The sequence below is a fragment of the Phodopus roborovskii genome, unplaced genomic scaffold (assembly GCF_943737965.1).
Source record: "Phodopus roborovskii unplaced genomic scaffold, PHOROB, whole genome shotgun sequence".
Taxonomy (NCBI): domain Eukaryota; kingdom Metazoa; phylum Chordata; class Mammalia; order Rodentia; family Cricetidae; genus Phodopus; species Phodopus roborovskii.
This window is the reverse complement of record NW_026126549.1, coordinates 7,236,771-7,253,509: the sequence shown is the minus strand read 5'-3', so window position 1 is coordinate 7,253,509 and position 16,739 is coordinate 7,236,771. Positions and strand designations below refer to the sequence as shown.

Sequence of the window (16,739 nt, the reverse complement as noted above, 5' to 3'; positions counted from 1 at the left end):
TGCCCTAATTACACAAAAATTCAGCCAGCCAGCTCATCCTAATTTTTTTTTTCTTAATTGGTTGTCACAGTTTTTAAATCATAGCTGCAAAACTTAATTTAGATTTAGTTAGAAAAGATTTTAGAACTAAAAGTCTAAAACCTGTGTTTACAGTGACCACCATCAACATGACTTACAACAGCACCACGTGTCTTAGAAAAATTACTCCTGGTCAGATCAATTACATTTAAAAGACACAACTCAAAAAAGAAGAAATCTCAAAGTTGGGTGGAAAATGATGAGAGACTGAAGAGGGTAATTATGTGGGGAATAGGGTAGGTGACGTGTATTCAAAGTACATTATGAAACTCTCAAAGGGGGAAAAAACATTGTTTAAGAAAGACAAAACTTGTTGCAAATATAAATAAATAGTAACACCATTTTTTTTTTTTTTTGCTGTAAGTCAAGCTCTCAGTTCTATTGCATGTTCCAGTCATGCTTTTACTTATTCAGTCTCCCTGCCATGGTTGGTCCACATGACAATGTGCTAACACTCAATCCAAACCCAAAGAGAAATTTCTTGGGGGATTTTACATCTTGGAGAACGTATCTACCATAGGCTTAAGTCCATTCCTATGATGCTGTCCTTTCAGTATCTCTCTTTATTCATTCCTACCTGGTTCTAAAATAAGTACTAGCTTCATTCAGTCTCATTTTCTATTACCATTTCAAAGATTCTATTCCTTCCCTTTTCTCATTAGCACCATAATTTAGAGTTTTTATAATGATCAAATATGAAGAGAATATTAATTTTGTTTTGTTTAAAAATACATATGTGTATATACACATATGCATTTGTATATAAACATATATAGAACCCAGTTGCTATTTATTTTCTAAACAATTGAAAATCAAACTTAAGGAAAAAACTTTTGTAATGTTAAAACATTGAGTAGAATTGAAACTCTTGCATTTGTGCATCAATGTTCATAAAGGATATTGGTTTGTAGTTTTCTTTCTTAGCTGTGTCTTTGTGTGGTTTGGATACCAAGGTGATTGTGGCCTCATAAAAAGAGTTTGGTAATGAACCTTTTGTGGAACAATTTGAGGAGTACTGGCATTAGCTCTTCCTTCAATTTCTGGTAGAATTCTGCACCAAAGCCATCTGGCCCTGGACTATTTTTTTTTTTTTTTTTTTTTTTTTTTTTTTTTGGTTGGAAAGCTTTTGATGACTGCTTCTGTTTCATTAGGGGTTATAGTTCTATTTAAGTTGTTTATTTGTCCATTTCCTTTGAATTTTCATTTTTTGTGGAATACAGGTTTGTAGTGAGGTAGTCCTGGTTTTCAAAGTATGACCTGAGAATTGTCTAGATTTTCTCTGTGTCCATTGTTATGTTCCCCTTTTCGTTTCTGATTTTGTTAATTTGCATGTTCTCTCTCTGCTTTTTGGTTAGTTTGGATAAAGGTTTGTCTATCTTGTTGATTTTCTCAAAAAAACCAACTCTTTGTTGTATTGATTTTTTGTGTTGTTTTCCCGGTTTTTACTTTATTAATTTCAGTCCTCAAATTGATTATTTCCTGGCATCTACTCCTCCGGGGTGAGTTTGCTTCTTTTTGTTCTAAGGCTTTAAGTTGTGCTGTTAATTCTCTAATGTGATTATCCTCAGTTTTCTTCATATGGGCACTTAGGGCAATGAACTTCCCTCATAGCACTACTTTCAAGGTGTCCCATAAGTTTGGGTATGTCGTATCCTCATTTTCATTGAAATCTAGGAAGTCCTTAATTTCTTTATTTTTTCTTTGACCCGGGAATGGTGCAATGCACATTGTTCAGTTTCTATGAGTTTGTAGGGTTTCTGCAATATGTGTTGATGTTGAATTCCAACTTTAAAGCATGGTGGTCTGATAAGATACAGGGGACTATTCCAATTTTTTGTATCTGGTGAGGTTTGTTATGTTGCCTAGTATGTGGTCGATTTTAGAGAAGGTTCCATGTGGCAGAGAGGAGAAGGTATATTCTTTTGTGTTTGGATGTAATGTTCTATAGATGTCTGTTAAACCCAGTTGAGACATAACTTCTGTTAGTTCTTTTGTTTCTTTGTTAAGTTTCTGACAAGAGGTCCTATCTAGCAGTGATAGGGGGTTGTTGAAATCTCCCACTGTGAGTGTGTGAGGTTTTATGTGAGCTTTGAGTTTTAGAAGCATTTCTTTTACGAATGTGGATGTCTTTGTATTTGTGGCATAGATGTTCAGAATTGAGATTTTGTGCTGATGGTTTTCTCCTGTGATGCTTATGAAATGACCATCTTCACCTCTTTTGATTGATTTTGGTTTGAAGTCTAACTTGTTAGGTATTAGGATAGCCACAACTACTTGCTTCTTGGGTCCATTTGATTGGAAGATCTTTTCCCAGCCCTTTACCCTGAGGTAATGTCTATCTTTGAAGCTTAGATGTGTTTCTTGTATGCAGCAGAAGGATGGACTGAAGCTCTTGCATTATAAACAGAAGAGCACAGAGAATAGCTGATAAAGGGAAAAGCAGGAATCATTTAGGTAGAGTCTATACTATACTAGTTGTGATACAATGGCTCCATCTAAAAACCATATTTAGTTCAGAGCACTGTTATAGCTAATCTTGACTACATGTTTGACTCTATGCATCTAGAATCAACAAAATCTGAAGCAGCTGGGCACACCTGTAAAGAATTCTCTTAAATTGATCATTTAAGGTGTGGAGACCCATCCTAAATCTAGGCAACAACTTGCAGCCCACATAAAAGGATATGGAAGATGGAAACTTTGATTTTTACTTGCTTGTCCCTCTCTTACTCACAAATTCATCTACTCTGATGTCAAGGCATTGCCTCACTGATATTAGAACCTACTTCTGCAGGATTCCAACATAGACTGAAGACCAGATAAGATATCCATCCTCTTGGGCTGAAGGAGTACTGGATAACTGATCTTTTTAATGGAAGAAAGCTGCTATTGGTCAAGCTAGAGCCACTCTAATAAAGCCCTTTTTAATACATACTATCAGTTCTGTTCCTCTAAATGAACCCTGACTAAAAAACAAAAGCAAAGAAGGAAATGCAAAAAGATTTCAAAGATTTTATGTGATGCCAAGAGATGCCATTTCCAGAAATGAATATTCTACAATCAGTATCTTATGGAAAGTATGTTCAACTAAAACTTTGAAAAAGTGTAACTTCTTTTATTTTTAGAACAAACACAAGTTTAATATATATTAATTAATAAGTTACTTCAAATTAAGAAAATCAAATTCTCCTTTAGAGAATTTACTTTTAAAAACAACTCATTTTGTTGCTTTTATAATATCTAGTATACTACATAATGTGTCACAATTCAGACAATTTATTGTTATTTGTTATCTTTAGAAATAAAAAGAAATCTTAACACTTGTAAAGAGAAAACATATGTGACAAATTTTATTGGGTCAAAAATAAAGCAACAGTATGAAGGTTAATTGATAAGAAATTAGAGAGAATTTTTATTGAGTCTCATAAATGATTGTCAACATTTTGCATTTTTGAACTCCTAATATAATAGTATATAGTGATATAATAGTAAAAAACTGTAAGTAGTCAATTTTCTTTAATGTAAGGGGTTATGCAAGAAAGCTCCACTTCCATACTAAAAATGGTGCAACATTAATGAAATTAATGCTATTTCAATTTCATGCACCATTCTACTATTTAGTCTGTGTTCTCATTAAAAATGTCAGCCATTTCCTATTATTGATAGTAACTGCACTTTTTCCATAAGCAAAATACATCACAATTTATTTCAAATAATTACAAAGATACTTAAAGGCTTTACATTTTAAGCTGACTGCTCTTTAAATTTGTTTAGTTAGGAACATTTTTTAAATTTGAAATCAAGTCGCTAAACTTAGTTTCTTCATATTAAAGCGACAAATATAATTTTCTCTTGTGTTCCATGTGGTAATAAATTTTGCATATATTTATTTTGTGTATGCTATCTACAATAATTATCTACAATAATTTTGAAGGTAATTGAGACATTTATTATTTCATATTGTGGTTTATATTAGGATAAAGCTTTGCATTTCCTTATTTTTTAATTGAAACAGAACTTGATTTAGGAAGTTGAAAGATTCTCTCTTACAACTAGACTTTTCTAATGATTGGAGAGATGGTTAAGCTGTTAAAATCTGGTAATACACCTGCAGAGGATCCACGTTCAGTTCTTAGCACCCATTCAAGAAGCCTACAACTTCCTGTAACTTTAACTTCAGGGACACTTAACACCTCTGGTTTCCATGGGCACCTACATTTACATGTGAAAGCATACTCACATGAAGACTCGCATACACATATAATAATTAATAGATAAATCTTTTTCTAAAGACTAGATTTCTCTTGTTGCAACAACACAGTATGGATCTGAACCCCCAAATCCTTAAATCCCCTGTTTCAATTAGTTAAATAGAAATGTTTGTTTTTTGGTTTGCTTGGTCATATTTTTAATCCTCTTCTAATTTATAAGTACTCGTGAGAATACCAAGGCTTTCATCATTAGTAGCAGCAGCAACAGTTGGCACACAATAGACACACAAATGCTTACTGAATAAATGAATCACCACGTATCTATCTCCAAGGCCCTAAATTCATATGGATGTGTGTATCCCTAGCTAGGCTACATCTCATGTTTATACTATAGTCTTGCAATTTTGAAAGCTTATTGTCCATTAAAGGTATAAGAGGGGGTATGTAGAGATTAATTCAAAAGCATTACTATACATCTAAGAATGAAAGAAATAATATCACATGTTTTTAATCTGGGTCCAAATCCCTGCCCAAACTCAAGTGTACTGCTAAAAGGTTTAATGGTACTTATTCATTATCCAATTAGATTAATAATTGCTGTCAAGTGAAAGGCATAGTTATACGTATGTACTCAAATGGATAGTCAAAAAGATGAGTATATATAGACTCTCCTCACTCCACAAAGAATTTACAGTCTACTGAGACCTCAGCTGAATAGGTAACTAATGATACTGTTAGGGCAAAGGCAAGTATAGCCCAAGTGAATGAGTTTCATGGTATAGGTTATTGTAGATATGTCGATGAAGCAGATGATCATTTCTGAGGTCACAGGTACAAAGGGATGCTTCACAAATAAACAGGAACTGAAACTAAAATTTGGCAGAGAACATTGTAGAGGAGACAGTCGAAATAGAGGAGATACAATAGGAGGACACTCATATTTCTTATTCAAATTTTCATTTAATCAATAACTTGATGATTTCAAGTATTACATATCAAGGCATTTGGATAAGATCTCTACATATAACATTTGCACTGCAAAGCTGAGTAGTGTAAAATAACAGAAAAAAAACTGGATGACAAAACGTTTCAGATTAAAATTTGAAAGTGAATTAAAACAGTGTTTTGGGTTTATATCAGAAAACCAAATAAGTTAAAGACAAAATAATATGGCAATGTGCTAAAAATTAGATGCTTGCATGAATTCTTTATATTGTCTTCTTACATAAGGGTGGTTTTCAAAAACTAATTTTAACAATAGAAATCGCACAATGGAATAGCTGTCATTGGAATACAACTCAGCTACTTTGTTGTACTATGCCAAATCCCCCTCTTAGAAATATGCCCAAATGATCACATCCTTGCAACAAAGACATGTGCTCAACTACATTCATAGCAGCATTATTTGTAATAGCAAGAACCTGGAAGCAACCTAGATGCCCCTCAACTGAAGAACGGATAAAGAAGATGTGGCACATCTACACAATGGAATACTACTCTGCAGAAAAAAATAATGGACTCTTGAAATTCGCAGGCAAGTGGATGGCACTCGAAGAAACCGTCCTGAATGAGGTAACCCAGTCACAAAAGGAGGAACATGGTATATACTAGCTCATATATGGATTTTAGGCCTAGAGCAAAGGATCACCAGCCTATAACTCACACCACCAGAGGAGCTAGGATACAAGGTATATTCTAAGAGTTTCATATAAAGTCCCTCACAGAAGGGGGAAGGGACAAGTCCCCCAGAGCACATGGGAAGTAAGGGGGGACAGTTAATGGAGAGAGAAGTAGGAGAAAGAGAAGGAAGGGGACGATAGGAAAGTACATGTGACTAGGAAGATTGCGTCAGGGTAGAGGGTAGGAATAGAAGACAGGAGAGAGAAAGAGGGAAAGAAAGAGAGAGAGAGAGAGAGAGAGAGAGAGAGAGAGAGAGAGAGAGAGAGAGAGACAACAAACATAAAAGAGGGAGCCATTATTGGTTTGAAGAGAAAACTGAACCTAAAGAAAGGTCTAGAGACCTTCAAGACTGACTCCAACTAACTATTTGAGCAACCATGGAAAGGCTACCTTAAATGCCCTTCCTGGATAGTGAGATCAACAACTAACTTATCCACCATCATGGAGCCCTCATCTAGTATCTGTTGGAAACAGAAGCAAACACCCATAACTAAACACTGAGTCTAACTAGAAACACATAGAGACAGCTGGCCTGAACAAGGAGGAGCTAACAGGCCCCCAGACTGATAGCTGGGAAGCCAGCATGGGAATGACTCAGGCCCCCCTGAATATGGGTATCAGCTGAAGCACTGAGCAGTCTAAGGGACCTCAGACAGTGGAACCAGTATGTATTCCTGGTGCACAAAAGGACCTTGCGGACACATCCCCCATGGAGGGATACTGCCTTAACCTAGAGACAGGAGAGAAGTCCTAATCTCTACTTCAAATGATCTGACAGATTTACATGACCCCACCTGGATGGCATTGCCCTACATGTGGAATTGGGTTGGGGGATGGGAGGGGAGGGTGGTCAGGGTGCATGTGAGGGGGCAGAGAAGGTAAGAGGGAGGGAGGGAGGGTGGGAGAGGGAACGGGGATCGACATGTAAAATAAAAATATAAATAGTTGAAATAAAAAAATTATATTTGGGGACATTAAAAAGTAAATAAATAAAGGAAGGATGACTTAGATCTCCCATGGACATCAAGGGATTTGCATGGTTCCAGGTTAAGAATCACCTTGCTAAGTTAAGTGCATGAAGCATTTAGACTGAGGGGGAAAGCCAATTATACAGGTGCTGTGAGGGGAAGAAGTGCCTGTTTTAAAGACAGTCTTTTAGAATACACAAATTGCTCAATGGTGCTGCCAGTATCAATCAGTGTCAATAAGTGCTCACTGTATTTAATCCAGAGATTTTGTAAACCAGAGGTCCTAAAAGAATTGTATATAGCTTGTGTTTTTTAAATTAAAATTATTTTACATTTTGCCTGTTCCACCTCCGTCCTTTTCTCCCCTCCCCCCTCCCCCCTTACCCACTCCCCATCGACTCCTCAGAGGTGAGGCCTTCCTTGTCGGGTTAACAAGGTCTAGTACACTAAACTGAGGCAGGACTGAATCCCTCCCTCCTGCATCAAGGCTGAGCAAGGTATCCCACTATGGCAATGAGCTCCAAAAGCCAGTTCATTTCCCTGGGATAGGTCTTGGTGCCACTGCCAGGGGCTCCCCAACAGATCAAGTCACTTATCTGTCACCCACATTCAGAGGGTCTAGTTCAGTAGGTTCCCCAGCTGTCACTCCATATTTTTTGAGATCCCTCTAGCTCAGGTCAATTATCTCTGTGGTTTTCCCCATCATAATCTTCACTTCCCCTCCCCAGCCCTCTTGTTCATATGATCTCTTCTCCCTCTCTTCAACTGAACTCCAGGAGCTCAGCCCAGTGTGTGGCTGTGGGTCACTGTGTCTGTTTCCATCAGCTACTGGATATAGGCTCTATGATAACAACTGGGGTTTTTACTAATTAGATTAAAGGGAAAGGGCCTTTCAGGTACCCTCTCCACCGCTGCTAGGAGTCTTAGCTAGGCTTATCCTTGTGGATTCCTATGAATTTCTCTAGCACTAGGTTTCTCCCTATTCCCATAATAGCTCCCTCTATTAGGATACCTCTTTCATTGTTCTCCCTCTCCATCCATCCCTCAACTCTGTCTTCTTGATCCCTCATATTCCTATCCCCCATCCCCTCCCTTCTGTTCCACAGACACACACTTTACCTAGGCAGTCTTAACAATTTTCCCTTCCTGGGGCCCTCCATGTGTCCCTCTTAGCGTCCCCCAGTGTAGCAAGTATTTTAAGAACATTTTAGCTATGGTTTCCTTTATGTTATAACAACTATATTTAAGGAAACATATTTGTATATTCATCTACTGGATCAAACAGCAGATTCCCTCTTCTTCCTCTTCCTCCTCCTCTTTCTTCTCCTCCTCCTGCTTCTCTTCCTCCTCCTCCCAGCCCCAGACTGTTGCTTTTTAAGTAGAGCAAATAAAGTGTGCCCTTTAACAGCTAATTTGTCATCAGTCTCTGACCCTCTTCGACTTATTATTTATTTTTGGCCAGAGTGCAAAATTAAAAACTTATTTTACAATTTTTGTAGATGATTATATATTTGAGTTGAACATGCTTATTAATGTCTTACTTTACCTCTTGCCTAAGTGTTTATGTAGTTGTCCACAGAATTTGTGTTCAAAAGCAAGCCATAACAGAATCTCATTTTGCTCCATTTAATATCTCTTTTGCTGTCTTAGCAAACCTGTTTCTTCTTGATTCATCCCTTTAAAGGAAATGCTTCAGAATTTTTCTCTGCACTGTTGGTAGTCATAAAGTTCATCTTTTATGTTTTGATTCATTAGCTAAATGTTTTTTAGATGTTCTAGTTACTTTTATTTTATATCTATGAGTATTTTGCCTGCATGCACAGTTGAGTACCATGTGAATGTGGTACTCATGGAGGCCAGAAGAGAGCAGTGGATTCTCCTAGAACTGAAGTTACAGATAGTTGTGAGCATGTGGGAGCTGGAAAAGGAACCTAGGTCCTCTGTAAGAGTAGCAGTTGCTCTTAACCACTGAGCTTTCTGTTCAGGCACCCCATAGCTAAATATTAATATCTATTTGTGCCTAATACCTTTTTACAGACAGTGACTACAGCAGTCAAGAGTGTCCTCTTAATAAATCTACTGGTTTCAGAACCAGTGTTGTATTTCATAGTATATATAATTTCTGTAGTTATTTCTTCTAGCCTCCTTTTCTTTTCATATTATTGGAATGCATAAATATACAGCACATTCTCAACCCATCGTCCATGCAACATAAATTTCTTGTTGCTTTTAATCTCTTCTGTTTTCCAGACTGGAGAACCCTGGCTTGCTACTTATGATCTGTGTCTAATCTGCCATTAAACTAAATAATGATATCTTCAAATTTCTGCCATACACATTTTAATTACAAAGACACCATTTATCTTCTTCAAATGGCTTGCTTTTTGCAGGTATTGCATTCTCTCTGCAATGGCAATTAGTTTTCTTAATGTGTCTTTGGTTGTTCAGATGCAGAAATTTTTAGCTATCAGGACCATTTGATGAATTTGACTACACATTCTCATCCCTCATCATCACAGCTTTATATCCTGTGTCAGCTTAGAGTTTCAGTGTGTGTGTGTGTGTGTGTGTGTGTGCGTGTGTGCATGCTGGGCTTGTTGAAACAGGGTTTCTCTATGGCTTTGGAGCTAGTCCTGGTACTCACTCTGTAAACCAAGCTGCCCTTGAACTCCAGAGATTCACCTGCTTCTGCCTCCCCAATGCTCCCGCCCAGCCATTTTTGTGTTTTTGAGTGGCTTTAAATCTATGGCAATATTTTCACTATTTGTTGCTTATTTATTGGGGGAGTGGGTCTTACATGTACAGGTGCATATGTAGAAGTCAAAGAATAAATTCTGAGAGTTGGTTTATCCCTTCTAAGACACTTCCAGGGTTTCCAGGGCTCAAACTCAGGGAGCCAGTTATGAAGGCCTGGGTGCTTACTCATCTGCCAAGGGACACCATCTGACCTCAAAGCTTGCACTTAAGCATTTGACCTTGATAGGAAATTGTTAATTATGCCTGGAGAAAAAGAGGAGGCTGACTGGTCCTTATCCTCAGAAAAAAACATGTTTCTGCTACTCACGGCATGGACTGTGAACGTCATTATCCATCCTGCTGCTCTTGGTGACTAAATGGTTACATTTGAGTATGTTCTCTCTGTTTCATAGCTGCAATCACCATCTTTTAGTAAAGCGAGCTCCACATGAACTGACAACACAACATAGGAAGAACCTTAGTTTTTTTCCATTGTGGATTTTCTGGAAAGTATGGGAGTAAATCCTATTTTGAAGATGAAACCAAAAGTCTGGCTTTTACTACTGGTGTCTCACAAGGAACTTGACAACCACAGGAAGATGGATAAGAAGCCATTTCTTCTTAGGGTAATCACAAAGTTACCTAAAGAAATTTAAGCATTATTGCCTGTATTCAAAATGTTCCAAGCACTGATTGGAAGCTGGGTGTAAAAGAATCACCCTTACTCTGCCAGAACAATGACCTTACCATACTTGTGGATTAGTAGGCCATTCTCTGCATGTGTGCTAAATAGTTAAGAGGTCATTGAAGCAGTCCAATTACAACAATGGCTTGTGGGCTGAGCATGTGAAGATGAACATCAGTGTGCTGCATATAGAAATAACTGAGTGACAGATCCCAAGAGATCACTGAAGAACACATATTTCTCTTTCTGACCACACGCTCTCTTTGTTATAGTCCAGACCAAATCAAGAAGCAATGTTTTATCAAAGAGTCACTTCTTCAATGTCCAAAAAGAAATAACTAAAGGACTACCTTGATAAAAATTATTCTTTGAATTTTACAAGTTCCTCAAGAGAAAGTCATTATGACATGCTCTAATTTCAGCATTGTTGTTGTTTAGCACTGTATTCTAGAAAGAACTTAAAGTAAGAGTCTAGCTGGGCAAGGTAGCACATACCTTTAATCCCAGCACATAGGAGGTGGAGGTGGATGGATCACTGAGTTTGTCACTAGCCTGATCAATAAATTCTAGGGCAGCCTAGATACACAGGAATACTCTGACCCAAACATACAGGTGAGCACACACTTGAGCATGTGTATATATGTACACACACACACACACACACACACACACACACACACACACAAAGATTCTCTACAGTGCAAATGGGCTGAACCCATAAATTAACTTGGGAGGGATGAGTAGTCCCATCTAAGAATCTAATACATCTTGCAGTTTGTTCAGTGAACTTAAATTTTACTTTATTTCCTCACTGAGTTAGAAGACAAACCAACTTTTCCAATTGTTGAACGTTGTTACTAATCTTTTCAATCCTTTAGTGATCTTATTTATGACTTTAGAATCAACTGTAGCCTCAAAGCATTCAGTGAAAGAATCTCAACTATTTGGTTAATTTTTACCTCTGATGTTCTTGCCATGCTTTTGGAGTCAATTTGGGGGTAGCATACAAATATTCTTCATAGGGGCCTAACAATGGATAACCAAGATCAATTCACCTATGTCCTTGGGATATTTTGGTTTCTACTCAATGTTTGGTTCCTTGTTTAATTGGTCAAAGAAATAAAAAGAGACCTTGCAAACTGCTTCTGTGTTTTGTCTTGTTTACACTTTCACTGTAGAGTTAAATATTCACCTGGTTACCACATAGAAAAGCACATAAGGGAAGGAAATGAATCAACACCTCAAATATAACACACAACATGAATATGACCTTGGTTTTTACCTCAGTGAAACTTTGAGCTCATCTGAGCTTCTGGTGAGAAAACTGAGACTAAAGAAATATGTAGATCACAGGGCTGGTTAAACACAGATTTTAAGACACAGTGTGTTTCCTGACTTTAATCCCATCAAAATGCTGTCTTTCTCCACATTTAAAATTTAAACATAAGCACAAGAGTCAAATAGGAGCCAACATATATTTGAATTTGATTATTTATCATGGTGTGTGTGTGTGTGTGTGTGTGTGTGTGTGTGTGTGTTGATAGTTGGTAACATAAAAGAAGCAAACAGTTACTCATTTGGAAAAGGAGTATTAAGTGAGTGAGCAGACAATGGTTGAAATTGCACACAGGGAGGAGAATCCAGTTTGCAGGCAATTCAGCCAATCCAACTTTGACATTGTTTACATAAAATAGCCATGTTATAATTAAGTCAAGCATTTGCTGCTGTTAGTACTCACCACTATGGCTCACACCCCACTCTATTCCTTGGATGCCCCTTTTCTCTTGCTGGATTCCATCCTTTTGCAATTCTCTCTGCAAGAATCTGTAAGAGGTAGAATCCATTAGTATGTATCCAAACATTGTATATTTTATCTTTACAATAAATGATTATTTACAGTGGTACAGGGATACAAGTTGAGTTCTTATTTTCCAGAATTTACAGACATATCCTATTACCTTCTAATATGCATGTTCATATAGGAAATTCTATAGCCCACTTACTGTTCACATTCCAGAGAATCTTTAGAATGAATCCCACTTAAAAAATATCTAATTTTAACCTAGAGTCACTCTACATACAATTTTGAATTCTTGTCTTGCACAAAGAGATGTGGCTAAGAGTGAGAGTAAGGGCTAAAAGTTGGGGCACTGGCCACTCGGGCAACTTGTAGAATTAAAGGACTTTGTCAGAAGGTATTGTTTTCAATTTCATGTGAAAGAACTTGACAGGGCAGAGAAGGCATTGTGTGTTTGGCTTCAGAATTTTCTTATTCTTCTTATTCACCATCTGGATAACTATCTGGTTCTAATCAACTGAGCATTCGTGGTTTTCAGTGATTACAGAGCCCAATGCTGACTGACATCCACGATCTTCAGCAACATCCCAACACAAATGTCACTTCTCTCTAGCACCAACGATGAAAAAAATCAGTGGTGTTGTTTTTATGTTTCAAAAATTTTGAAGTTCAAACTTTTAAAATTGCTTTATCTAATGTTGATCTGAAGGGCATATATATACAACAAGTGAGCTTATATTGGACTTGGGGGTATACAAAGAAGGCTGCATTTGTCCCCAAGAATAGTTTAGATAACAGATCAGCTAATTTAAAAAAATGCTATAAATTCTAGGTGGTAGAGATCTAAACATTACATATTTCCTAATCCTATTCTGAGTATTAAAAATTCTTGGTAGATGAAGGTAGGACTGTTGAAGGGCAAATTTACATGTTCTAACAGTGCAAAATGCACTTCTGAGAATATTTACAAAGTTAGTCCCCAAATGATGTGAGGGCCACGGGTGACTTTCAGCTGGTGATGAGAGAAAAATCCATTCTTGCCATCTTGTCTCTTTACAGAGGCAAGGGTTCTGGAAGTAAGGGATGCAGAAATACTCTGTGAAAATGTTAATATGCAGAGGAATGACTCACTGTGACAGGAGGCATGACTTAGTGTTGGGTTCTACAATGACTCTCAGATTTTACTGCAGTGATGAGACTGTACTGATTTGCAAAGCTTGGAGAGAAACATGCTCCCCCTACATTAGTCAAGTATTTTAGCCATAGCCAAGGTGAAGGTCCTATGTTACTGGGCATAAGGAGTTGTTTCACAGGGAAGAACAAGTAACTCTACCTTAACATTCTTTATTTGGTAATCAGTTTCTTCCTCCAAAGTGAGTATAACATTCATTTTCCATTTTCAAAATCACCCTTTAAGAATTTCGGTCTTACTCATGGCAATACTGAAGGTAAAACGGGACTAAAGTTTCTATCTTGGGACTTGGTTCCTGGTTACAGATGACAAACATATATTCTAATAGAAATAAAAAAGTCCTGAGCTTCCTTCCTGCCTTTCTATGTAATACGAACCACGAAGCCAGTCTTGTTGAGAATGGGGATACTTCTTTACCTCTATCCCAGTTACACTCTTGGCAGAGCAAAGCCTTTATGTCAGTCATGCAGCATCACATTCCTCTCCAAGCCCCAGCTCTTGGTTATGTGGAGGTGATAAGTAAATGCTCCTCTGATCTTAGTTCCAAATGAGTAATGTGTACTGTATTATTCACTTGGAACCAAATACACCATCTGTTTCTTTTTACCAAAACCATGTGGCTGTAACATGGAAGTCAGCTGTTTGCTGGCATTGCTGAGTTCTCTTTTTGATTAACATTGAGGCAACTTTAAAATGTTCCCTCACAGAAAGTCTTCATTGTTCTTCTGGCTTTTTGCTTGTTTTTTGGTATTGGAGAATTGAAAAGTGCTCAGGTTGAAGCTTCACAGTATCCAAAGTGCCACTAACCCATTCTCATTATATCTGTCTCTTAAAGTAGTGATCTCAGCATATGGCAGAGCTAGGAAGCATAGAGGTGGGGGGTGAGAGCATCCTCCTGTCCTTCTCCAGTCACCAGCACTACCTGTCCCTGTCCTCTACCAGCTTCCTCTTTTCTGTTGTCAACTTCCTGCACCAATCTCACTTGATATGCCTAACCTTCTCTGATGGGTTTATCTAATGCCAAGAACAAAATATCTTTACAGTTGAAAAGGAATTTAACCTCCTTACCATGAGGTTATCATTGTTTGTTTGTGGATCACAAGACAAATGCATCATCTACTTTTATAAATAAAACTTTAGGGGGACATAACCACATTTGTTCTTCATACTGGGTGTCTGTGGCTATATTCATGTTCTAAAGGCTGATCTGAGTAACAGCAAAACTTCCCAGTGTTTAGTAATTACACTTCTTAGGACAGATGTACTAGACCACAGTCAATGGTGCTCACATTATGTGCTTGGGGTTTTCTTTTATTTTCTGCATGACCTTTCCACTGTTCTGCATTTTTTGTCTGTATTAAGGATAGAAATAGAAGTGGTCTCTGGGAGTGTGTAAAGATGACGTGAGGAAATGCAAACATTCAATAGACAGTGATGTTAGAGCCTAACATCTTATTTGATGCTGTTGGCATTAACTCCTGTGATGCAGCTTAGAATAGAGGACATGTGGGGCTCAATTCACACATGTCACTACTTGTGGTATTTTAAGCAAGTTATTCTTCCTTGATTTTTTTTCTCCACAATGGGAATAATGAAACCTATTGTAGAGACAAAACATAATTGTTAAAGTGTTTATGAAGACTGCCAACAACAGGAAAACAACAGGTTGAGGATTAGAATAGCAGCTTCCCAATTGCTAGAGGTAAAGGGGGAAAAACCCCTCTCAGTGTTCTAAAGTAAATGGATTATTAAAACAGAATTGTATACTTAGGCAAATTATCAACTAAAAGTGAGGTTGAATGACAATCTTTAGGGAATGAAAATTACTGATTGAAAAACACACCAAAACCTCCTGTAAATTCTCACCCTCCCTTGGCATGTGTTAAATAAAAAAACTGCAAGGAAACTATGACCAACAGAGCATTGTGGTATCTGGGAAGATTCTGAGAGGTGAATTTGGGGGTGGGGTTGTTTACTCTTCTGGGGTTCCCTCATTAAAGCAAGAATGAAAGGTATAAAGAGAACTTCAACAGTAAGCCTTGCTAACAAATGATGGATTTCAGGATATTTTCAAAGGACATCTAGAACCAATCAAAATGCTTTTCAAAGCAGTTTGCAGCAGGACAAGAAGCCAATGGGATTCAAGAGAATAGTGGCATTTAGGGAGCAAGGATAAGGGGAAAAAGTGAAGCAGATACAGGATGAAACCAAATTAGCAATGATCCTCAGAACAGGGAAGCACAAACAGCATGGTCAAGAATGCTACAGCAAGTGGAGATAAGGTTCTGAAAGATGAGGATGGCAGAGGTCTTGGAGTGACCTAGGCACAGTAGAGCAGAGAGACTGGAAGTGATTATGAGAGACCATAAAAAGTTGTTGAGAGATAATACACATTCTCTTGAGAGTGAAAAGCCAGTAAAGAAATCAGGATTTCATCCAGATAGACATGTATGAGGAGGAGCATTCAGTCAGGCATTGTGCTGAGAGTTGAAATTGGACACTTCTGAATATACAGGAGATATTTTCCTTAAAAGTGTGAGTCTGGCTTTTAACGGAATACCTGGGAGCTTACAAAAGGTTATAATGGTTGAGCTTCCCTCCTAAGAGATTATTTCATTGGTTAAAGGAGGCTCTGAATGTCATGTTTTATTGTGGTTGTTGTTTGCCTGAATTTTATTTATTTAATATTCAACATAGCAGAGACGGTTATCTTCCCACATCTCCATCTCCTTGCTTCCATTCCCAACTTGTTGCATTTGAAGAAGTTCAGTTTCTAAAAGCATTTCAAACCATTCAGATGCACAGCCAAAGCCAAAACCATTGCTCTAAAAAATGCAGAATTGGTCTATATAATTCAGAGACATATAACAGACATGGCCTTTGCTACCATCTCAGTCCATCTAAGAAAGAATGGAAGATGTTGGCACTAGCAATGATGGGTAGTCAAAATTTAAGAATATTAATGAACAGTAGTGTCTATTCAGTCTGGGTAATAAAAGCTGAAACCACCACTGAGAATAAATGGAATGTTATTTAAGCCTGGGCTAATTAGCACAATGCAGCAAGCTGGAGTGGACACTGATATATGTCAATCATTTTAGCTGACTCAGATGAAGCCAGGAACCTAGAAATTGTAGCAGTAATGATTTTCATGTATTTTTGGTTTTGTCATAGTATAAAAGAAAGGCAAATATCTTACCTGACCAAGAAAATTGTTGATTTATTCCCTTTTGTGCCCTAATACTGCAGTCTATGGTATGATATTAGTAATACCAACCTGTACAAATCCAGTCAACAGCATAAAAGACATAGAACCCAGAGTTTGCCCCAGCCTCCTGGCTTCCCATTGTGATATAAAATTCTGATGTGTACTTCCTACAGGGCAGACTCT

General features: G+C 37.5%; 1 protein-coding gene across 2 annotated transcripts in view; it reads right to left on the bottom strand.

The window, feature by feature from the left end:
* The window catches only part of Kcnn2 (potassium calcium-activated channel subfamily N member 2), a 355,449-nt gene that overhangs the window by 227,279 nt on the left and 111,431 nt on the right, over nt 1–16,739 (bottom strand). For both annotated transcript variants that reach the window (XM_051200778.1, XM_051200779.1), the window contains exon 2: nt 12,097–12,182. The gene's annotated coding sequence lies outside the window, so the exon portion shown is untranslated. The remainder of the gene's footprint in view (nt 1–12,096; nt 12,183–16,739) is intronic.